This window comes from Marmota flaviventris, chromosome 1 (genome assembly GCF_047511675.1).
Source record: "Marmota flaviventris isolate mMarFla1 chromosome 1, mMarFla1.hap1, whole genome shotgun sequence".
Taxonomy (NCBI): domain Eukaryota; kingdom Metazoa; phylum Chordata; class Mammalia; order Rodentia; family Sciuridae; genus Marmota; species Marmota flaviventris.
Window position 1 is genome coordinate 85,384,420 of NC_092498.1, and position 25,036 is coordinate 85,409,455.

Here is a 25,036-nt window from a genome sequence, read left to right on the forward strand (position 1 = left end):
ATTTACATCAAAGACCTAGAAATCAGATGACTTGGGACTGAGTTTATGTTCAAGATATGCTCAGTAATACCAAACTTTGTTTTTTGTCAGTTTTAACTAACCAGTTTGTTCTTTTGGGTTCATAATAATAACATAAAGTTCATCATTTAAACCAATGTTTTTAAAAATGCAGTTTTTGATAATGCAAAGCTTTTTTGTTCCCCTCCTCCTTCTCTTCTTTGTCTCCCTTTTCCTTATTAAGGCTTTAAGAAATTTATTTATTTATTTTTAAGGCTTTTTTGATAGACCAGAATGGACAGGACATCACTCTAGTATTATGACATGATGCATCCTGTGAGATTCTAGGCAAGGTACCCACCTCTTTCTTTGGATGTGTGCTCTTATTGTCTATTCAAAGACAAGTGAACATATAACATCCTGGATGATGATAATTCCCATTATAGGCATGATGGCACTTATTGTAAGGATTGGCCTTTTTACCTGAATTTTCTACTTGTAATAGGGATGAGGTGTGGTGGGGTACACCTGTAACCCCAGTGACTTAGGAGGCTGAGGCAGGAGAATTGTAAGTTTGAGAACAGCCTGAGCAACTTAGCAAGACTATCTCAAAATAAAAAAAAGATTAAAAGGATTGGTGATGTAATTCAGTGGTAAAATGCCTTTGGGTTCAATCCCCAGTGCAATAAATAAATAAACACAAGTAAATAAAAAGAAAGAGCATGATGATGTATTATATATTTTCAGTGCTTCATCTTTGAAACACAAATTTCAATATTTTCTGAATACAGTCATCCCTTCATATCCACAGGTTCCACATCTGTGAGTACAATCAATCATAAATCAAAATATTTAAGAAAATTGCTTCTGTATGGAACATGTACAGACTTTCCCCCCTTGCCATTATTCCCTAAATAATACAGTATGACAACTATTTATATAGAATTTACATTGTATTTGATATTGTAATAATCTAGAGATGATATAGTGTTTATGGGAAGATATATGAAGGTTATATGCAAATACTACACCATTTTATATAAGATACTTAAGCATTGCAGAATTTTGGTATCCTTGGAGGTCCTGGATACAATTGCCAACAGAGACTGAGGGAGGATTGTTGTTTGGATTGGAGGACAACTTAAACTGTTTACAAACTGTTATCTTTTGCAAGTACTTCTCTGAATAGATAAGCATGTTCTCAATAGTGAATGAAGAGAAAAAAAAAAAAAAACATTGCGGGCTGGGGATGTGGCTCAAGCGGTAGTGCGCTCACCTGGCATGCGTTCGGCCCAGGTTCGAGCCTCAGCACCACATACAAAGATGTTGTGTCCGCCGAAAACTAAAAAGTAAATATTAAAAAAAAATTGCATATTGACACTGATTAGAAGTTTGAAATCAAACCCTTGATTCAAATGTTGGTGTTTCACAAGATACCTTCTCATGTCTTTTGATGTCTTTATATGAGCAAATGTTACAAAATTGAATTCATCAAACAAATGTATAATAATGAAATACAGTCTTTCCTGTTTTATAAGTAGGGCTCATTTGAAGAAAGGTTCTGTTGCTAATGATGTTTAAAAATGGCTAACTTTTTGTATCACATTAGACTGGATAGAGAGAAAGGATGGGCGAGGAGGGGAGGAGTAGGGAGGATAGGAAGGGCAGCAGATAGAATAGACAATATGATTGATGTATGTACATTCCATGTATGTGTTATATATCAAAATGCATTCTACTGTCATGTATGACTAAAAAAAAATAAAGTAAAAAAAAATAAAATAAAAATGGCTAACTTTGGTCACCATGGAGAAGTTATGGTAGGATTCTGGGAGTGTGGAACATGTTGGGAGGAGAATAGAAAGCAGAGGGTGAGTCCCATCATAATCCAGCCAAGATCAAGGTATGGATCTTGGAGCTTGGAGTTTTGTGCACAGAAAATATTATTTTGTTGCTATTTTTACAATATTAGATTTTTTGAGGTTACAAGTTTAATAGCATCAGGTTCATCTTCATCCTTATTTAATGTTAGTTTGCCATTGCTGTGACCAAAATATTTGACAAGCATAACTTAGAGGAGGAAAGGTTTATTTTGTGTTCACGGTTCCAGAGGCTTAGTCTTTGTTCAGCTGACTCCATTGATCTGGTACTGAGGTAAGGGGATGCATCATGGCTGGGAAATAGAGAGGGGGATAAAAGAGAAGGGGGTAGGGGGAAGGGAAGGGACCGCAGGGCAGATGCACCCTTTTGGGGAAAGACTCAGTGACCCACCTTCTCCAGCCACACCCCATCTGCCTACAGTTATCACTCGTCAGTCCATTCAAACAAGGATGGCCTAATTAGGTTACAGCTCTCATAATCCTGTCATTCCACCTCTAGAACATTTCTGCATTAATACAGGAGCTTTTCAGGAACACCTCATGTCCAAACCATAACAGAGTGCCAGGGTAAGAGAGTAATGCAAAGCCAGTACCAAAGTTAGCAGATTTTGGATGTTAACTAGGAGAATAGTAGCCCACTAACAAACATAAGGAAGAGGAGAATTGGGCAGATGGATGGGCAGTCTAGGCCCCTTTATCTTACAAATAGGTAAGCTGTCTGAAAAAATTTTTTTCTAGTCTCATTTTTTGGGGAAGAATACACAGAAGAAATGTTTTGAAAAAAACATTAATGTCCAACAGTGGCTATTTTTATTTACATTAATCTGGAATGTCTTTATGTTTTTGAAAACAGATGAATCTGTTGCAAGATCAGAAATCAAAATCCAAATTGTCATTTGTTTACATTTTCCTTCACATTCCTTTATTAGTTGTTTGATGAATAATAAAAATCATCTTTTGTACATATAAATAGCTCCTATGACAGTGTTTTTTTAAGAAGGCAAGACCATTATGCACATTAAAAACTCCAGTGTTTTTAAAAGCTGGGTGTGGTGGCACATGCCTATGATCCCAGATGCTTGGTGGCTGGGACAGAATGATCATAAGTTTAAGGCCACCCTGGGTAACATAGCAAGACCCTGTCTCCAAAACAAACAAATAGCATGGTTTTAAATATGTCTTAGTATTTAGTATCAGCTAATTATAATTTCTGAACACTGAGCCCAGGCAAATTCCATTTTTTCTGCCTTGTGGATTTTGCAATTTTTTCAAGAGATGGAAGAAGGATCCGATCGGTGAGAGGCGGGAGTGAAGACAGCTTTTTTTCATGTGTCTCAATGTACTTAGGTCAGAGACAGGAGAGATTGGATCAAGTTATGATAACAGCTAAAATTTACAGAGTGCTTACTTTGTGACCAGCACAGTTCTAAGAGCATTTCCTGTGGTGTTTCATTTAACCTTCACAAGCACAATACTAAGCTGGTGCTGGTGTTATCATCCCCTCTTTTTCAGAAAGGAAATGAGGCCCAGAAAGTTTAAGTTATTTTTCCATGATCCCCAAGCAGGCAGTAGTAAAGCCATGATTTGAATCCAGATATCCTAACACTAGAAGTCACTCAAGGCAGGATTTAGGTGAGAACAGAGCTTCATGAAGGCTTATCAGTGTTGTAGCCACCACAAATACAACAGGGAAGTGAGGGCTTTCTCTAGAGCTCCCACTACAGTCAGTCCTAGGTACAAAGATGCAAAATACCACCTTTCCCCCAGTATAAGGCACTCACATCAAGACAGAAATGGTAGCAATTATTAATGTAAAAACTTTTTGGTGCATCCAAAAATAGTTTTTGTGGACAGAAAATATTATATGATTCTATTTTTACAATGTTATATTTATTGAAATTGCAAGTTTCATAGTATAATTCCTCTTAGGTTTTTTTTTTTATTTAAAAAATATTTTTAGTTGTAGGTGGACACAATATTTATTTATTTATATATGGTGCTGTGGATCAAACCCACTGCCTCACACCTTCTATGGAAGTGCTGTAACACTGAGCCACAACTCAGCCCCTCTTCCTTAGTTTTCTAAGGCTGGATAATTAATCTTATTCTACTTAGAACTCCAACAAATTTTTTTGGGGGGGTGTACCAGGAATTGAACTCAGAGGCACTCGACCACTGAGCCACATCCCATTTTATTTATTTATATCTAAATAAAACACAAACCCTATTTTGTGTTTTATTTAGAAACAGGGTCTCACTGAGTTGCTTAGTGCCTCGCTTTTGCTGAGGCTGGCTTTGAACTCATGATCCTCCTGCCTCAGCTCCCAAACCACTGGGATTACAGGCATATGCCACTGCACCAGGCAATTCCACCAAATTTTAACAACTTATGTTAGTCAGCTTTTCATTGCTGTGACCAAAATGCCTGCTAAGGACAACTTAGAGGAGGAAAAGTTTATTTTGGCTCAGGTTCAGTCCATGGTAGGCCGACTTCATTGATCTGGGCTCAAGATGAGACAGAACTTCATGGCAGAAGGGCACAACCTGGTGCGGGAATTGCTCCTTCATGACAAACAGGAAAGACAGAGAAAGGAGAAGGGGCTGTAGAGAAAATGAACCCTTTCAGGGCACAACTCTAGTGACCCACCTCCTCAGCCAGGCCACACCTGCTTACAGATATTACCCAGTCAATCCTTTCAAACTAGAATGAATTGATTAGATTGCAGTTCTCATAATCTAATTGCTTAACCACTGAACATTCCTGCATTAACATAGGAGCTTTGTAGGGACATCTCACATCCAAACCAAAACACAACTTAAGAAGGGGTTTTATTCCATTAACAAACTTAATCACCTCTAAACATTTTTACCTTCATTTAAAAACTTTCATTTATGAATTAAATGTATTGGTTTTCCTTGTTGGGCTCTTTAGTTGATTTATAAGTAACTCAACTGATAAATTACATTTATAAATGTTGCAAATTTTAATTTATGTTGAGTGCTTCCATACTGTTTGCTAATAGTAATATTTTACCTTAAAATCAAGTTACACATCTTAAACAAACTACAAGACAAATGGTTATTCCAATAGGGTAAATTCTCTTAAACATTACATGTACATAGAATTTAAATGTGCCTAGATTTCTTAGAAGAAAATATTAATATCATAGACTTGAATCTCATAAATATACTCAATTCTTTTCAGGGTTAAAATGTTCACATGGTGAGAATTTTGATATTTTTTCTTAAAAGCAATTTTCTCCCAGTGCTAGAGATCAAACCCCAGATCTCATGCATGGTAGGCAAATACTTTACCACTGAACCACATCCCCAGACCTTAAAAGGAATTTTATGGTGATCTTATCAACAGGCAGGGTTTCTTAACTACAGCAGAGTCCAGATTTACCCAGTCCCACTGATGGTATCACAAACATTTTACAACCTAAAAAAGGTGGCTGTCACTTACGTCAGACCCCTGGATTCGGGTTGTAAATGACAGTTTTTAAATCAGATTGGTTCAAAAAATCCATTATAACTCCTTTCTTTTCTTTTCTAATATTTCTTACTGAGCCACATCTCCAGCTTCTTTTTATTATTATTATTATTATTATTTTACTTAGAGACAGGGTCTCACTAGGCTGCTTACAGCCTTGCAAAGTTGCTGAGGCTGGCTTTGTACTTGGGATACTCCTGCCTCAGTCTCCTGAGCCTCAAGGATTACAGGATCAGGCCAGCCATTATAGCTTCTTTCTATTCTGAATTCTTTTCATAAGTTCCTTTCTGTTAGGGTCATAATTCTAAGAGATATTTTAATGGCCTCCTGTAGACTCTCCAAGGGTTGTTTGCTACTCAGCCCACAATTGTAAAGTCATGTTCTTGACAATAAGTTAGAAAATAAGATCTTGGAATCTTTTAGAATCTTACATGCATGTTGCATTTTGTTCCCCCAGTTAATGCTTTTCTTTATGGAGCAAAGATACAAGAATTTGAAAAACACACTTTAATTTGGTCTTCAAAAGTGATGATGGTTACATTCATTACATGCACACATTATGACTCAAGTGCAATTTTATGAAATTATATACTAGTGATTTAGGATTCAGAGATACAAGTTCAGGATCTAAGATAAAACTTATTTTTAGAAGTTGTGCTATGAAACAACATAGGAGGTGTAGTTGTGAAATAGAGACATGTACATTTTCCAGGTAGACCTCGAATGGCCCTCGATGTTAATCAGCAGCAAGTACGGAATGATAATCTGCAGCTGTGTCTAATGGTAAAATTCAAGCTTGAAAGTGAAATATTAGGCTACCTTTATTGTTCTGTGTCATTTAGTCACCCCTTAACAGTTTAAGTGATTATTGCGAGTTTCCATGCAAACAGGTGACAGCCCAAGGTGCCATTTGGGAAATGCCTTAACGATTCAGATCCTTTAGTGGATCTCATAGTTTTATCCCCAAACGTTTTATTATGAAAATGCATAGAAGTTGAAAAAAAGAAGAAAGCCCATACGCCCATCACCTATTAACATCCTGCTATTCTTGTTTACCACATCATCTATCCAATCCCCTCCCCACTCATCAGTTCTCCCTGCACCCAGGGAGACCAGGTTAGCTAGCCCGAGGTGGCTTTCAAGTGGTGATTTCAAAAGTGTCTATAGCACATTTTCAGCTTAAGCTTCTGAAAAAAATATGGGGGTATTTCTTTCTTCCCCCGATTTCTGGGATAAGGCAGGCGGGCTCCCGGAGCAAGTACCGAATGATAATCTGCTGCTGTGTCTAAAAATTCAAGCTTGAAAATGAAATATTAGGCGACCTTCAGTCATTCAGCCACTTAAACTGCTAAGGGGTGACTAAATGACACAGAACTCCAGGCGCCGCAGCACCCTGCGCGCCAGCCGCGCGGGCAGTCAGCTCTAGTGTCCACCAGGCCAGAGGGCGGGGCACCAAGGGCGGCACCTGGGCTGGCGGCGCCGGGCGGCGGAAGCCGGAGGCCCTGCGGCCACACGCGGGCGACAGGCGCTGAGCGCGGGAGCGGGGCCGCTACGTGCGCGGGGCTGCGCTCGTGTGCGCTCGCCGCCGCCGCCGCGCGCCTTTGAGTCAGCAAACTCCGCCGCTGGCCCGCCGGCTGGTGCGATCTGCCCAGCCCTGCCGGGAGGAGCCGCCCGTAAGTGACAGAAGACCTGCCGCGGAGGCCTCCCCAGCACCGGGAGTGGGCACCTCGGCCCGGGGACTAGCCGACCGCCCCTTCTTTCCCACAGGAAGACGTGGGGCCCTTCCAGCTGCGCGCAGGTGCCGACTCCTAGCAGGCTGGGAGGAGGTTTGAGTCCCCTGGGGTTGGAGCCCGGGAGCTGCCTCCTTTCCATGTGAGATGTGCTGGGGAGGAAGAAATGGTTGACTTGTAACTAGGGGAGATAGAGGGATGAGTTGAACTAAAGATTGGTGGCCAAAAAGAACCCCGGGGAGAGGGCGGGGCAGAGGTGGAATCTCCGATTCCAAATTAGTGCTGTGGCATCTTCCACCTGGCCGGGTTTGGGTTGGTATTTTTGTTTTCTTTTCTAATTCAGGAAAAGGTAGCTTTGAGTTTAGAAATCCGGAGGGGTAGGCAAGATTTTTTTTTTTCTTCCGTGGGATTGTGGGATTGATGGAAAAGGCTGGAGAGAAAATCCACAGTGTCAGGTTTGGTGACACAGGAAAGCAACAGCCTGTTTTTCAGTTCTGGATGCATCATACTTTTCTAAAATTACACGGATTATTGAGGGGGATGGTCGCAGAATGTAGAGCAACATGTCCTGTTTGAAAGGAAGGGCTTTTATTTTTGCAAAGCACATTTATATGTAAGAATAATGGAATCAGAAATCGAGAGCAGGAGGGAGGTTTCACGTGATTTCCATCAAACCTATCATTGTACTGAAGGAGAAACTAAGGTCTGGGAGGAAAGTGCAGGGATAGCCAAGTGGGAGCAGAAGGAGGCCCAGAACCTGGTAGGCTTCCGACTTCCACTCCAGAGTTCTGCCTGCCCCACCCTATTTTGGGAGCAGTGGGCCCAGGGTTTGGATTGCAGACACTGTGCTTTTTTTCCTGGGATCTGGCTAGTTCCTGTGGGGTGTGGGTCCCAGTGACATGGGACTCTTCGAACCTTTGGTCCATCTCTGATAGAGCTTCTGAATGGGAGAATGGAGGTGAGATTGAGGTGTCTGCCATCACTTCCAGTGACGCTTATTCCTAAGGCAGGTGTACAGCTGGACCTTGATTGATTGTGGTGCTGGGGATGGATCCTAGGCCTTTGAGCATGCTAAGCAAGTGCTCTACTGCTCCACCCTCCAGACCCCCTTTATTTATTTTTAAAGGAGGAGTTGACTAAAGGATAGGGCAGCCTTGAATAAAGATTGAAAAGTAAAATATACTTAGAAATATATAAATATATGGAAATGTGAAATTATGATTAGCAACGACTTCTGTTTAACTGATCATCTTGTTTCTTCTGCCAGTCCATTTTGTTTTCACTTTGCAGTTAAAGAAATCCGTGTTGACAGAGTAGCTCAGGCTGACCCTGCCTTTCAAGGAGGTGGCTCTTGGTGGTGGTGATGAGTCTCTTGCCTGTGACCTATTGCTTCTCTCACCACTGCTTTGGGCTGTGCTGCCTACTTCCTCTTATTTTACTATTGAGGAGTCGTTCTTAGTTTGGCATCCAAAAAATAGAAATAAACAACTTCATTGTTTGCCAAATGAAAGTGTTAATTCAAGAGAAACATTTGTGTTCTGCTACAAAAACTTCCACTTGATTTTAGAGCACTCTTGATCTTTCCACAGACCCAACATTACATTACTTTCATTTTAAGGATTTACTTTGCTAATAAAGTCATGGTTTCTTTTTCTTTTTTTGGTGTCGGGCTGTGGTTTAACAGCTACTTGTGAAAGCAAAGAACTGGTTGAGATCAGGGTTCAGCCTACAAGGTCTTTCATGTTTAAAAGTGGCAAAGAGGGGGCTTTGGTCAAGGTCATCATTGACTCCATGGGAAATTCTTCAAATTTTGGACTGCTTTTGCCAAATGTCTGTCTTATCTCCTAGAGTTCTAGTAGGTATGAATTAACACACGTGTTTTCCAAATCCTGTTCCAACACCTGGTTGTATAGGGTAGTGGTTATAACTTCTGGTTTTAGACCCAGCTGAGTTGAAATCTTGGTACAATTGCTTGCTAGCTGAGGTGTTGTGGCCATAACATTTTTTTGTCTTTTCTTCCGAAATGAACAAACAAACAAAAGGTAATGATAATCCTTCCCCCTTCCAGAGTTAATGACAATACCTGCTATTTATTGAGTAATTATTACAAGCCAAGCATTGCAAGAGGACTTTTTATGGGCCAGGAACGTAGCTCAGTCAGTGGTAGAGCACTTGCTTACCATGTTCCATTCTCAGCATCCCCCCAAAGAGTTTTTATATGGCAGTTTAATTAAGCCTCACAAAAAACTTATGAGGCAGATTCTGTTATTGCCTTTGGTTTACATCTGAGGAAGCTAAAGAATCAAGGTATTTATGACTCCCCAAACTCCTAGCTCACAATTTTAACCCCACCCAGCCAATATGCCCCAGATTTAATAAAACATAATAATTATTTAGGGGTCAGTGTGTACTAGGCCCTGTATCAAGTGGTCTTGAGATAGGTATTATTTTTATCCTTCTCCTCTTTATTTTTACAGTTGAAGAAACTGAGGAACAAAGCCCTAGATCAAATAACTAGTAGATCCTCCTTTTGAACTAGACAGTCCTGCTCTAGAGTTGGTATTCTTAGCCACTCCCCTGTGAATGACTGTAAAGGGCTTCCCAAGGCAAGGGCAACTCTTATTGGTACTTCCATTTATTTTCCCTAAGTAACCACTCCCCACTCCCAGTTTCTGCAGAGGATGCTCTTAGTTCTGTAGATGATTCCGTTCTAATTAAGACTTTGTGATTACATACATTTTTGTTGTTGTTGTTGTATTTTGTTTTTAAAAGCCAATGGTAGGCCTTGGGTATCTTGATCCTGGGGATACAGAGATAGGCTTTATGGAGTCTGTGACCACCACCCCTGCAAATGTGTGATTCCTTTAAAAAATTTTTTTTTTTTGGCCAGGTGTGTTGGCACATGCCTGTAATCCCAGCGGCTGGGGAGGCTGAGACAGCAGGATTTCGAGTTTAAAGCTGGTCTCAGCAAAGGTGAGGCACTAAGCAGCTTAGTGAGACCCTGTCTCTAAATAAAATACAAAATAGGGCTGGGGATGTGGCTCAGTGGTTGAGGGCCCTGAGTTCAATCCTTTGTACGAAAAAAAAAAAGTATATGATCTGATGTTTACACACAAAAGTGTATTATTCTAGGGGAGAGGATCCATAATTTCAGATCCTAAAAGGGTCACTTGTTATGGAAAGACAGGTTGGTAATAACTTGTGTTCCACTTTTCTCTGTTTATAAGTGAGGCAACTGAGGTCTGGTGGATCGGCAGAATAACTTAATCTGAATTATGCAGCAATTAGAGGTGGACATGGGACTCACACTAAGTTCTCCTGGCTTCTAATCTCATATTCTCCCTATAGCACCCCTGCCTGGGTGAGGGTTGGTCTCTACTTGAGTGAGGGACCCGTCCTCAGAATTTCTAGGTGAATATTCCCAGTTATCTTTTCTACTAATTTCAAAGGTTTGTCCCAGCCCCCACTCCTGAAGGCAGGAGTTGTCTGTGTTAAGAAAACTGCTTAAAGCAGAAGGTCATTTACCCTAGATTATGTGGCCTTCAAGCACTTAAAAACAATTAGCATTTGTTACTCAGTTAAATTTTATTTCTTAGGTATAAGGCAAAACTAATTTTGTCCCCTTTCATGAATGTCTAGCATTAACAGTCCATGTCTCCTGCTCTTGTATAGCTTAGAGATGTCTATATTCTCTTGCATTCCTGAAATCTGGCAGTTAACAGTGGAACTTATATTGAACTACATATGTAGATGGTCTTGATTCTTTATTTTTACCCCCTCCCAGGGAGTCTGGATCCTTAGGAAAATGAGAAGGGATCCAGGTATAGTGGGCGCATGCCTGTAATCTTACCGATTTGGGAGGCTGAGGCCAGAGGATTGCAAGTTTGAGGCCAGCCTGGGCAACTGAGTGAAAACCTGTCTTAAAACGAACAAACATAAAAAGGTCTGGGGATATAATTCAGTGGTAGAGTGCCCCTGGGTAAATCCCTAGTACTGGGGGAAAAAATAAGAAAAGAAAGTCTCGAGCACTTTTCTGATTCAGGCTGGAAATTTCCTAATATATCCCTAATGGCTACCAAGGTACCCTCTATTAGGAAGCTCTGGTTTTCTGGGAATGGAAGAACATAAAAGGGAGTGAGGGAAATAAAAGAGGGCACCAAAGGCCAGAGACAAGGAGAAGCATAGAGCTTTGTGACTTGCTTCCAGGAACATTTTGTTTGTTTGTCATGATGCCATGTTTTAGGAAAGAGATGGGGACACCTATTCAGTACTCACCATGTACCACACACTGCCCTGGGCATTGATTTACATTATCTCATTTAGTCCTGTGAAATAGGAATTGTAGTCATTTTCTATGGTTCAGAGAGATTTTATAACTTGAACAGGTAGAGGAGATAGAAATTGAACCCATAGTTATTTACATACCCATTTTCCAGCCCTCAATTTTAAAATTTCCACCTGTTTGCTTTTGGAGCCAAGATGGCTCTCTCTCTGATACCACTATTAAGGGGACTTTTTTTTTTTTTTTTTTTGGTACTGGGGATTGTACCCAGGGGTACTCTACCACTGAGCTAAATTCCCAGCCCTTTATATATTTTATTTTGAGACAGGGTCTTAATATGTTGCCGAGGCTAGCTTCCAATTTGGGATTCTCCTGCTTCAGACTTCTGTCAATAGAATTACAGGTGTGCACCACTGTATCCACCTTAGGGGATTTTTATTTATTGATTTTTGTACTGGGAATTGAACCAAGGGGTACTTTATTGCTGAACTACATCCCCAGCCCTTTTGATTTTTGAAACAGGGTCCTGTTAAGTTGCTTAGGGCCTTGCTAAATTTCTGAGGCTGACCTCAAACTTGTGATCTTCCTTCCTCAGACTTCCAAGTTGCTGGGATTACAGGTGTGTGCCACCATGTCCAATTTAAGGGAAAAATTTAAAAGCCATACTGAGTACATTATTCAGTCCGGGGACTCAGATTCCATGGAGGTCTTCAAAGGCTGTAATTTGGGGGGCTGAGTTTTAATTTTTTCACTGACATTGTGGACAAGCAGACCTTTGTCTTGGTTTATTTACAAAAACCATGAGGTAAATGTAAAACTTCAGAGCATTTTAATTTTGAGATCACTGTTGCCAGGTTATTTCCACCCCCCCTTTTCTAACCTCCTTTCCCATTTTTTTTCCATCTCAAATGTGTATTTTCCTTCTTTGTGCCTCTTTGTGCCTGATTTTGCTCAGAACCCTGTGGCATTTGGACGGATTTCCTGAGTATCAGAGAAAATGTGGACAGACACAATTTAAGCCTCAAGTGTCATTAGACAGCGGTCATCGGTATGGGGTGCTTGCCCTGACATGGCATTGAGAGCCCCTCCTTTACACTCAGGAGACAGACCCTACCCAGCCTGACCCCAGCAGGGACAGCAGGAGCCCTAAGAGGAACTGTGCCTTAGTATGGTGTTTTCCATGTGGCCTACCTGTGGCTGGCCTCCTCTTTCACATCCTTGTACTTGGTCTCAAGCATCGTACAATCCAGCCTGACCCAGCCATGCTAAGCACAGGCCGAGACCCTTGTGTGGTCTTACTGACCTTGGTGTTGGTTACCCTTAGCCTTTATTTTTTTCACCAGCACCGCTTCATTCCCAGGGTGCACCATGATTTCTGTCCCTCCCTGCTTCTAGTTCCTGTGACCCTTTTTGCTGCACATATAGAAAGGCTGTGCTTAGTCCCCTAAGCCCAATTTTGCCATCTCTAGGTCGAAGTTATTTCTGATGATCTTGGAAACAAGAGAGAAGGTGTTGGTAGGGGCGTGGGGGTGAGTGAGAGAGGGAAGAGAGGTGAAGATAACACTGATTTGGATTCTCAGCTAAGATCAGCTGCTGCGAGTGAAACGCATTGGCTCTTGTGGTGGCAGATCCTATAAGAATTTGCAGTAATAATAAGATTTACGGTACTTGTCAATTTTGTCCCTTTGTGCTTTAGTTATTGCTGGTTATATGGTTATGAGGAAGAGGGACCCCCTAAAGTTAGTGCCAGCAAGTTGGTGGCTTATTGTAAGGCTCAAAGGCAACTGTTTGGACCTGAAAAGTCAGACACCGCAGTTACCTTTTATCACGCTTCCCAAGGGCTGCAGAGCCCTTAACTGCCGCTCCCAGTGCCTGTCCCTGGGATTTCTCTACTTGTAATCGGTGTGGCCAACCTGGGATTTTCCACTCAAGTGCTTGCCTTCCTCTCATGCGCTCTTTTTTTGGTAATATTTTAATTGTAGATGAACACAATGCATTTTATTTATTTAAAGTAGTTTTTAGTCGTCAATGGATCTTTATTTTATTTATTTATACGTGGTACCGAGGATTGAACCCAGTGCCTCACACATGCTAGGCAAGTGCTCCACCGCTGAGCCACAACCCCAGCCCTTCTTTCTTTCTTTTGGTCTTCTTTCTTCCTTTTCTTGGCACTTGGGATCAAACCCAGGAGCATTCTACCTCTGAGTTATCCCCAGTCCTTACTTTATTTTGAGACAGGGTCTCACTGAGTTGCTGAGGCTGGCCTCAAACTTGGAATCCCCCTGCCTCAGCCTTCCAAGTTACTGGGATTATAGTCCTGTGCCACCATGCCCAGCATATCTGTGATTTTTGAATATAAGAATGATCTGGGACACTTGTTAAAGCCAGTTTCTGGGACTCAGTGTTCTAATCCAGTAGTTCCAGGATGAGACCTGGGAATCTTTATCTCATTCTGGGTGATCTAAGGGTGTGACAAATACTGGATAGACTGGTTTTATTCATTTCCATGACTTTAAATCATTGATAGATCATCAACTCTCTAAAGAGCAGATGTCTGGCTTTCTTTTGAGACCTCCATGTTTAGACATTTAACAATGAATTTGACTGTGGCTCCCTGAATATATCTCAAGTCATCTCAGATGAACTTGCCCAACATGGTGATCTTCCTCTCTCCAGTTTTGTGAAGCCTAAAACTTGACAGCTTGGAGTCTTCTGTAAGAAAAAGAACACAGAGTGAAGAATATAAAATGAGCTGTGTGAACATGGAAGGGGAACAGTGCAGATGTGGGCTCATGACTTTGAGCTCCTTCAGCATCTTGGTCATCTTGACTCTGTTCCTACTAGCCCCCAGCAGTCTCCTGTGCTGCCCCCGTCTGAACAATCCCTGTGCCATCCATTATGTCTCGTCTTCTCCCCACACTTGAGCTTTCTCAGGGTCTTGATTGCCCTCTCTGATCCTATTTCTGCTTTCTTCCCCTTTGTCTCAGGTAGTAGCCCTCATGTACATTGACATCAACTTCTGGTGAATCTCTCGTTCCCTTCTAATCCAAAGACAGCCGAGTAATCTTTTTTTTTTTTTTGTACCAGACATAGAACCCATGGGCACTTAACCACTGAACCACATCCAAGCCCTTTTTTGTATTTTATTTAGAGACAGTTCTCAGTAAGCTGCTTAGGGCCTTGCTAAGTTGCTGAGGTTGGCTTTGAACTCACCATCCTCCTGCCTCAGCCTCCAGGCCGCTGGGATTACAGGCATGTGCCACCGCACCTGGCCCTGAAAATTTTTTTTTTTTTTTTTTTAAAGAGAGAGAGGTAGAGAGAGAGAGAATTTTAATATTTATTTTTTAATTATCGGCGGGCACAACATCTTTGTTTGTATGTGGTGCTGAGGATCGAACCCGGGCCGCATGCATTTCAGGCGAGCGTGCTACTGCTTGAGCCACATCCCCAGCCCCCTGAAAAAAATATTTTTAAAAAATATTTTTTTAGTTATACATGGGCAAAGTATCTTTACTTTGTTTATTTATTTTTATGTGGTATTGAGGATTGAACCCAGTGCCTCACATGTGCGAGGCAAGCACTCTGCCACTGAGCCACAAACCCAGCCCTGGAGTAATCTTTTGAAGAACATAAATTGAAACAAGTTGCTCCCCCGAGTTGCTCCCAGCTTTGTAGCCTGGTGGCAGGGCCAGGAGTGTGAGCAAATGGGGGTGTGTCTGGATGGGATCCTACTGCACAAGCTCCACAATCTGGGGACTGATCTCAAAAGAAGTGGAGGTGTGTCAAGGGAGACATACCAGAATTATCACTATGCCAGTTTCAATCCCAGTTTATCACCTCTTCCTGGAAGAATTTAGATATTTTGTAAGAGGTCTGAGGTGAACCCAAATGAGGGTGGCTGCACTTTATCTCTTTGTTTTTCAATGCATTCCTGTGATGTTTGGATGTTAAATAGTAAAAGCAGATTGTTTAATTGCTTTAGAAAAAGAAAGATCCAATTAGCTGGACTCCTATTCTTTAGAGAGTTAGGCCCCAGGCTCAGGAAAATCCAAGGCTTTGTTCAGGTGTTCTTCGAATTCCCTGGAATGTGGGTGGGGAGGGCTCTTGGGCTTTTTCTCTTTTACCTATCTATGCACAAACAGCCCCTTCCCTCATGGATGGAGAAATCCACTCTCATTGTGGGTTTTGTTAGGTCAGTAGACTTCACTGGGTTCATGGAGAAACTGCTGTGTCTCCCTCTCTCCTGAGCTCTAGGGTCTTTTCCCTCTAAAACTATAAATACTGCCCAGTTCCTCTTATAAATGGAAATCCAGTGGGTCAAAGTACAGGACAGAACAGAGGGCTTTGTATGTAGGGAACCAATACTCCTTGAAGTTACAAATAGGACACACTCAAAAGAGTTTTCTGTTGCATTATAATTATCTTCTGATTTCTTCTTGAATGAGCAGCTCTTAGGCAGAATGGCATTTGGAAGAGGTTGGCGGGAGTGGGCAGGCTGTACCTGCTATAACTGAAGGTGAGAGGTCACTGTCTGGATTGGGGGCTTTGTCACCATAGGTCTTGTGTCTCAGCAAACCACCTGGAGTCTTTTCATCTGCTTGCCTTCTGGTAATCAGACCCAGAAAAACTGAGGTCATTGTGCCCAAACACACAAAGTTCCTGCGTTGGGAAATCAGGGTAATGATTTCCAGTGAGGTGCCCACCAGATGCTGACTTTCTAGTCAGCCTATTTCCCTGTTTGAGAAACCTTGCAAAACTGTGACCTCTGTTTTGAGAACTTGGCTAGGCTGTCTAGACACATGTCAAGTGCCCTTGGATTGCAGTACCTATGGCAAATAGAGCTAATAATAACGTTGGCATTTCACCCTCTTTTAGAAGGACTTGCTTCTCTGTGTCTTAAGCTTCTTCAACTTGGCCAGGTATTGAATGTTCATGAGTAAATGATTTGACTTGCAGGGAGTGGCCACAGTGTGTGGTTCACATGTGTGATCGTGTTTCAAAGCATGTAGATTTAAAACATTCTGCACCCTGAGTATTAAATTCCCATCTGACAAAGAAGATAGTTGAATAGAATTGTTGTTTCTAAGGAAGAAATATTCTGTGGTGAAGAGGAAAGCACCTCAGCAGTTTTTCACCTCAGGGGGGCTTGGAAAAATCTAAGATAAAAAATGAACCCTGATAGTAGCAAGACTAAGATAGAAAATGTGGCTTAGGAGGCTGAGGCAGGAGGATCTATCTCAAGGTCAAAACCAGCCTCAGTAAAAGCGAGGTGCTAAGCAACCTGTCTCTAAATAAAATACAAAATAGGGCTGGGGATGTGGCTCAGTGGTCGAGTGCTCCTGAGTTTAATCCCCAGTACCCCTCAAAATGAAAATGAACCCTGATGGTAGCTGGCATGGTGAGTGTCAGGCACATGTCTCCATGTTTGCTCATGTGGTCTTCACAGCAGATCCACGAAGCTGGCGGTCATGTTCTTTTTGTAGATGAGGAAACTGAAGCACAGAGAGATGGAAGTTTCCCTTGGCAGAGGGCAGGATGTGAATGCACAGCCAGGAGGTTTGGTATTGAGGAACTATACTGCCTCCCATCATATCCCCCTGCTTAATTTGGGGGCACACTCCTTGTTCCCAAGTGAAATCTTCTTGCTTGCCAGTTCTCCAGATTTGGATTGTGATCCTTTAGGTAGATTCAGACTTGACGGGTAGATCACACATAGTTCCTGGTTGTTCCCATTTGTACAAGTAACTGAAACCCCTCTCTAGCAGCAGGGCTTCACCACAGAGGGGACATATTGGGTAAAGATGGTGATTTCCTGGATGTTGTTAAGTTTCTTTTCTTTTTTTTTAAAGACTTTTCTCAGTTTAAAAGCAGAACATTTGGGCTGGGGTTGTGGCTCAGTGGTTGTGTTCTTGCCTTGCATGTGTGAGGCACTGGGTTCAATCCTCAGCACCACATAAAAATAAATAAATAAAATAAAAGTATTGTGTCCATGTACAGCTAAAAAAATAAAAAAAAAATAGTAGAACGTTGAATGTTGAATTTACCCCTAATCTATGTACCTTATACCCTTTTCTTGTTTTGCCCCAAACAGGACTGCACGAATGTCCTATATTCATCTACCATGTTCCCAGTCAGATTAATCTTTCTTACTTCTGAAAACAGGACTCCTTTCCAACTTCCTCATCCTCCTGGTGATTCCATTCTTCTTCCAATCACCTGGTCTCTGAGTCACCCCTGACTCTTTTTTCTCTATCATACCCTTTGTCCAAGCTTTTCTTATCATTCGTTTATCTTAATTGTTTATTTTTTTTAGAGCAGTTTTAGGTTCACGGCAAAATTGAGCAGAAAGTACAGAGACTGGTACACCTCGTGCCCTCCTAATATGTGTAGCCTCCCCACAAAGAGGTGCATTTTTTATGATCAGTGAACCTACATTAACCTGTCCTTATCACCCATAGGTCAGAGTTTGTGGTTGGGTTCATTCTTGGTATGATGTTCTTTGGATTTTGACAAACGTATAATACGTGTCATTGTAGACATGTAGCCACCAGAATAGGATCATGCAAAGTAGTTTCGCTGTCCTGCAAAAATCCCCTGTGCTTTGCTTCTTTGTTGTTTTCAGGTACTTTTCCGTGGCTTTTCCCCTGCCTGGTGTGTTCCAGCAGCCCCCGGTTGAAGTACGTGGCCTGTAATTTCTTTCCTTATCAATTCTTCCTCCACCTGTCCCCAGATGAATCACTGCCATTGTGTTGGGCTTTCATTTGTAGTTGGCCCTCCCTATCTGACGTTCCACATCCATGTATTCAACTAATCATGACTGGGAAAAAAATAATTCCAGAAAATTCCAAGGAAAAACTTGAATTTGCCATGCACTGAATACTACACTGAATCCATGTGAATGAATTGATGTGTAAACATTGTATTAGGTATTATAAGTGATCTAGAGATCATTTAAAGTATATGGGGGGGTGTGCATGGGTTACATGCAAATACTTGCCTTTTATGTCGGGGACTTGAATATCCTTGGATTTGGCATCCTCAGGGGGACAGTCATGGAGCCAAGTTTATAAGAGGCATGATTGTACTCTGTCCCTGCCTTCTAACAGGATAGAAGTCCATATTCCTCTCTCCTCATCCAAGGACTCCCCCATGCCAAAATGCCCACCGCAGCCCTTCTACACCTATATTGCAATATCCTGCTGATACAGGCCCTCTACTCCTGGGGACTGAGCTCCTATTTTTCCCACAAAGTATTAGTGTTTCTTTTTGGGGGAGGGGCACTGGAGATTGAATTTAGGGTCACTCAACCACTGAGCCACATCCCCAGCCCTATTTTGTATTTTATTTAGAGACAGGGTCTCACTGAGTTTCTTAGCACCTCACTTTTGCTGAGGCTGGCTTTGAACTCCCAATTCTCCTCCCTCAGCCTCCCAAGCCACTGGGATTACAGGTGTGTACCACCATGCCCAGCCCCGTTAGTGCTGCTGCTGCTGCTGCTTTTTTTTTTTTTTTTTTTAATTTTATTCTTTTTTAGATATACATGACAGTAGAGTCTATTTTGATATAGAAATTAGTACACAAGGTCATTAGTGCTTCCTAACCACCCCACGCTGGTCCTGTTTTCTGTGCTTGTCCTAATGTCAGTAGCAAAGTCGAGTCCTGCTTCTCCTCTATTCTCCAGCATTCTGGAGCCCAGTCAGAGTGATGTTTCTTTCAGCACATACAGTGAGCTTTGCAATACAAGTGACCTGATTCATATCTGTGTCTTGGCATCTTTATGTCTTAGAATTCAGGGAGGGTTATTTAGTCATTAAAAAAAAAAAATCCCTCACTAGAACCAAACCTAGAATTATCACACAATAGGTTATCTTTAAGGGGCCCTGTATAGCTAATGACCCTAAACAGGTCTGTCTTGTGTTATCTCCTTTCCAAAGAAGAGAATGTCATTTTCAGATGTCTGGCTGTTAGCTTCTCCCAGAACTCTGGTCCTGCCCCCACATCCCTAAAACATTTGAGCCTTTAATAACTTAGTTTTTAAAGTTGACATTCTCTACTCCTGGCTATCTTTTGAGTATTTATTACTAAGGAGGAAGTGGGCGCCCTGTTATTCGTGGGGGGTCCCATGCAGTGGGAGTGAGGGGTCTTCTGAGTCCGTCCACTGGGACTCGAATCCTGGCTTCTTCACTTAGAGCTGCAGGACTGGTTAACATTTTCTTGGTTATAAAATTGGGGTAATTGTGATACCTGGTTCATGGGGCTGTCACGATAGAAAGGATAATTCATGTCACAGATTTCATACAGTGGAACTTAGTAAACCAGTTATTTTTTGTTTGATTGCTATATTTATTGTATTATTGTTTAGTTATTTCTGTTGCTAGGGATGGAACCCAGAGTCTTATGCATGCTTAGTGGGCGCTCCACTGCTGAGCTACACCCCCAGCCCTTTTCATTTTGAGACAAGGCCTTGCTAAGTTGCCAAGGCTCATCTTGAACTTGCAATCTTCCTGCTGCAGCCAGAGTTGCTGGAATTATAGGGATGCACCACTGTGCTAGGCTAGTTTTGATTTTTTAAAACTTTGTTCTTTTTACATATACATGACAGAGTGTATTCATACATACATGAAGTATAACTTCCCACTCTTGTGGTTGTACATGATGTGGAGTTACACTGGTCATGAATTCATATATGAACACAGGAAAGTTATATCTGATTCATTCTGTCTTTTCTATTTCCTACTTTTGATTTCTAAAAGCAAAATTTTAACATTATTCCCCAACTCATCCTCCACAGTTCAGTGGAGTGAGGTCAAGAGAAAAGATAGGAAATAGCTGAGGAAAACATGTTTTTTTTCGGTATTCCACTCTGGGCTGTTCTAAGCACTTTCTTTTCTCTTAAGAGGAAGGATTAATCATGAGCGAGGGGAGGTGAGCGAGGAGGATAGGCCAGGTGAGTGATCCTCATATCCACCTGTCCATCCCAGGCTTTTGGGCTGCTCAGAACCTTGATGGTGATGCTGAGATGGGGAAAGAGCTGGAACTCATTCAATCCAATTTAATTTATTCAATACCTGTTGAGCTCTGACTGTATGCCAGGCACTATGCTAAGTGCTAGGGTTATAGCATGAATGATTTGGACAAGGTCCTTGCCCTCAGGGGACTTTTTAAAGATGACAGATAATAAACAAGAAAACAGATTAGTAGATAAAATAATACCAACTGTGATGAAATCAAATGTAAAAATAAGAAGCTAGAGCATTACTGGAAGAGTCTACTTTAATGAGGGGTCAGGAAAGTCCTGAAGGAGGAGGTGTGGATGAGGAGCCTGCAGATGGGAAAGGGCCACCATGGTGAATTGGGTGGAGGAACAAAGGGCCCAAGGCAGGGAAACCTGGACTGATCTGGTTGTGAATGGACATCAGGGAGTACAGAAGAGTTAAGGGGTTGGTTGGAGGATTGTAGGGGTATGGCATCAGGGGTTGCCCAGATGCAGACTTGTGTTCTGGAAAGGTGATTTTCAACTGTTTTGCATTATTTACACACTGGAGGGGTCTGTGGTGCACTTCTGGTTGGGACTGTGAAGTGAGGGGGTATTGGGGTACACGCGATCTGAAAAAAGCCTCCCGTGATTCGGATGTCCCTCGCCTCCTTTACTCCCCACACCGAGAAACTCTGCTCCTTACTATCCACTCTTGAGTCCTTGGGGATCCGGGAACATTTAAGTTCCTTACTTGGCAGAATGATATAGGCACATGGACTTCTGTCCATTGATGGGGACATTGGCTCAGACTTTGAGGATGAGTCACTTTATTTGGATCACCGTGTGGCCCACTTAAATAAATGCTGGTTTTGATTAGAAAAGTTATGATTCACCTTCTTTTGAAATTATTTGGAAATGGCTTCAGAGATGACCTCAAGGTTTGAATGCATATGGATGTTTTTGTTAAGAGAGGCTGTTGGGGGGGAGGTAGAGAGAACAGCTTCTGACATTCACAAGTTCTGAGTTTGAGTATTCATGACACTGTGTGGCTTTGGGCAGGACTTTAACCTCTCTGGTAAAACAGGGCAAATAAGTCTTGTGCTGCCCTGTCTCACCAGCTGTCATGGGATGGTGATTTATAACTGCAGAGCTTCACAAAATAAAAGCTACTAAGAAAATTAAATTTAGTTTCCATATATTATGGCCAATAGCACATTATGGCCAGAGTGTAATTCATGACCATAGAACAGAACTTTTCACTGTATATGGATGAGTAATCTCTCTAGAAGAGTCAAAGGAGAATAATTTTCATAATTTCGGAGTAGGAGTGATGCTTCTACATACGGTGCAAAACCTAGATGCCATAAGGAAAAGAAGGATAAAATTCATTACCTAAAACAAACCAGAAAAATATATTTGCAACTGTTTTATGGACTGAATATTAATCTCCCTAGCACAAAAGAACTCCTACAAATCAAATAAAAACTATAAGAAAATGGTCAAGGATATGAACAAATAATTCATATAAAATAAATCAGTGGCTCCTTAACATATGAAAAGTGCTTGATCTCATGCATAATTGAAAAAAAATACCAGTTAAATTTCACTTGACTATATTTCATCTGTCTGGGATGGGCAAGGGTAAAAAAGTTTTTTTTTTTTTTTTCTTTTCTTTTTGTAATTATAGGTGGACAGCATGCCTTTATTTTTTAAAATTTATTTTTGTATGTGGTGCTAAAGATCAAAGCCAGTGCCTCACACATGCTAGGCAAGTACTCTGCCACTGAGCCCCAGCCCCAGCCCCTAAAAAAGTTTTTGAAAACTGATCATGTTAGGAAAGATATGGGAAAACAATTCATTCAACTATTTTCTGCAGGGAGTACCTTGCCAATATCTATTATAGTCAATAATTCACATTATCTTACTGAACCCAGAAATTACACTTACTGAAAAAAATATCCCTCAGATGTACTCACAAGTATTCATGGAGCACTGTCGATTTAGCATAAGAGTGATGGGTGGGGGCTGGTGAAATCAGTTATGGTACATCTGCACAGTGGAATAGAATGCAGGTGCAAAAAAGTAAGATGTAGAGCAGTCTACATTGTTAAGTAAAAAGGAGTGGGGGGAACAGGAAGGGATGTATGTAGTGCTATCATTTACTTGCATATGCATAAAATACCTCTGGAAGGATACAAAAATGCCTAGGAGACAGGGAGAGAGGAAGAATTTTTATTTAATATTGTGATTTTTTTATATTTTGAAACAAGTTGTTATGTTTTAAGAAGCAAAAAGGAAAATAGTTTTGAAATGGGATTTCATTTGTTAGCTTTGATTTGTTAGCGTTGTGGTCTATCCCTAAATGTCAAAAATCTGTATCCATCATGTGCTCTCATTATTGGGGGGGCGTGTTAAAAGGGGTGTTTAAAAAGCTCTTTGTCATTTGGAGGCCACAGCACATAAAGGGCTCATGAAAGGACCATAACTCTGGCATCCAGGAGTTGGTTCAGCTGGAGTGTGACGGAGATCAATCCCGTATTTGTCAGGGGGAGGCTCCATTGGTTTATATGCAAAGTTGGTGGTAGTAGAATAATGGCTCCAAGATGTCCACATTTTAGTACCTGGAACCTGTGAATAGATTTCATTACATGGCAAAAGGGACTTTGCAAGGAGTGACCATATTAAGGACCTTGAGATGGGGTGATTATCCTGGGTTATCCAGGTGGGTCCAATCTAATCCCGTGAGTCCTTAAAAGAGAACCTTCCTGGTTGTGGTCAGATGGAGATATGGAAGGGTCATAGAGATGATCAGTTGCTGGCTTTGAAGATGGAGGAAGGGGCCATGAGTCAAGGAAAGTGAGCACTCCTAGAAGCAGGGAAACAGATTGTCACCAGAAGGAAAACACCCTTGCCGATGCCTTGGTTGTAGCCTGCAGAGACCCATGTTGAACTTCTGACCTTAAGAAATGCATGTTGTAGCCAGGTATGGTGGTGCATGCCTATAATCCCAGCAGCTTGGGAGGCTAAGGCAGAAGGATCGTGAGTTCAAAGCCAGCCTCACCAAAAATGAGGAGCTAATGAGGACCCTGTCTCTAAATAAAATACAAAATAGGGCTGGGGATGTGGCTCAGTGGTTGAGTGCCCCTGAGTTCAATCCCTGGCACACCCTCATCACCACCCAAAAAAGAAAAATGCATGTTGTAAGCTGCGCACAGTGGTGCATGCCTGTAATCCCAGCAACTCAGAAGGCTGAGGCAGGAAGATTGTGAGTTCAAAGCCAGCCTCAGCAACTTACTGAGACTCTGTCTCAAAACATAAAAATACCTGCGATGTGGCTCAATGGTTAAAGTGCCCGTGGGTTCAATCTCTGGTACCAAAAAAAAAAAAAAAAAAAAGTATGTTTTTACAAGCCATCAAGTTGGTGACAATTTATCACAGCGGCAATAGAAAATGAATACAGAGATGATATGGAAATGAAGCCTCGCTCTTATGGGCCTTCTTATCTAGGTGGGGAGAGAAGCTGAGGATTATCCTCATGTGAGGTGAATGTGGAGTGTGGCCTAGAGACTTTCAAGAGGCTGGCCTCAAGGGACTCAGGATAGCCAAGGGGATGAGGTGGTCTGAACTGTGCTGTCAGGGGCAGCACAGCCTGTGGGTGGGGAGCAGAGACTCTGTTGCTGACAATGGATTTAAACCTTGGCTTTACCTCGTACTAGCAGTGGGACCTTGAGAAAGTCACATCGTCTCTCTGTGCCTCATTGTTCAGGTGGGAACACCAACAGTGTCCCTTCGAAGGTGGTCGTGTGGGGTAAATGAGTTCACATGAGAAGTGTTTGCAGGGATCCTGGCCATCCCAAGGGCTCTGTTTGCTGTTGATATTTTGCCTCAGCCACATGAGGCAGGGGTTGCCAGTGAGAGAGAGTGGAATGTCCACTGGCCAGGAGAGGAAGAGGGGTCTCACTGGTGTGGTCAGAGCCCAGAGCCCTCAGGAGAAAAGCAGAAAGTGAGCCCGTCGAGGAGCGTGCAGCAGATGATGGTGGCCTTGGGATGTGGCCTTGGAGTGTCCACTCAGTGCCCTAGGAGTCTGAGCAGGAGGCTGGTACAGTAGAGGGGTGCTTAGCTTTCCAGAAGAGGGGAGGTGGGTTGAACTTCTGAACTGTGATTCTCGCATCTTCTTTCCACTCCCTTTATGTTTGTCCGCCACCCTGAGCAGCCAACCTTAACAAAGAGCGGCAGTCACTCCCTTTCCCTGTCTCTGGGCTCCCTGACCCACGCCCCAGGTGTGCGTGGATTCAGACCCGCCATCTGGTGCATTATGAGTGCCAGACCCCCACAATGCATTGTGGGTGCTCCCCACCCACAGGCTGCGCTGCCCCCCCAAGCATAGTTAGACCACCTCACCCCCTTGGCCATCCCTGAGTCCCTTGAGGTCAGCCTCTTGCAAGTCTCTAGGCCACACTCCACAGTTTGCCTAGAGGGAGAACACCCAGTGGGGCTCTTGAGTTGGTCACTCTTTGTTACTTGTCCCCACAGGGAGAGGAGCAGAAACCTCAGCCTGTGCTGTTGGCAGGTCCCTGGTGGCTGGGCGCCCCCGGGTGAGCCTGGGTCTGTGTGGTGGCCATTTGGGGTCTCTGGCCTCTTGCTTGGCACGTAGAGCTGGTTTTGGGCACATGAGTT

The 25,036-nt window shown here is 42.3% G+C and overlaps 1 protein-coding gene across 4 annotated transcripts in view; it reads left to right on the top strand.

Moving 5' to 3' along the window:
- Positions 1-6,912: 6,912 nt before the first annotated feature.
- The window catches only part of Snx10 (sorting nexin 10), a 158,323-nt gene continuing 140,199 nt past the window's right edge, over positions 6,913-25,036 (top strand). For 2 of the 4 annotated variants that reach the window (XM_071613858.1, XM_071613861.1), the window contains exon 1: positions 6,913-7,168. The gene's annotated coding sequence lies outside the window, so the exon portion shown is untranslated. The remainder of the gene's footprint in view (positions 7,169-25,036) is intronic. The other 2 variants (XM_027932646.2, XM_027932645.2) reach the window with 2 other exon arrangements.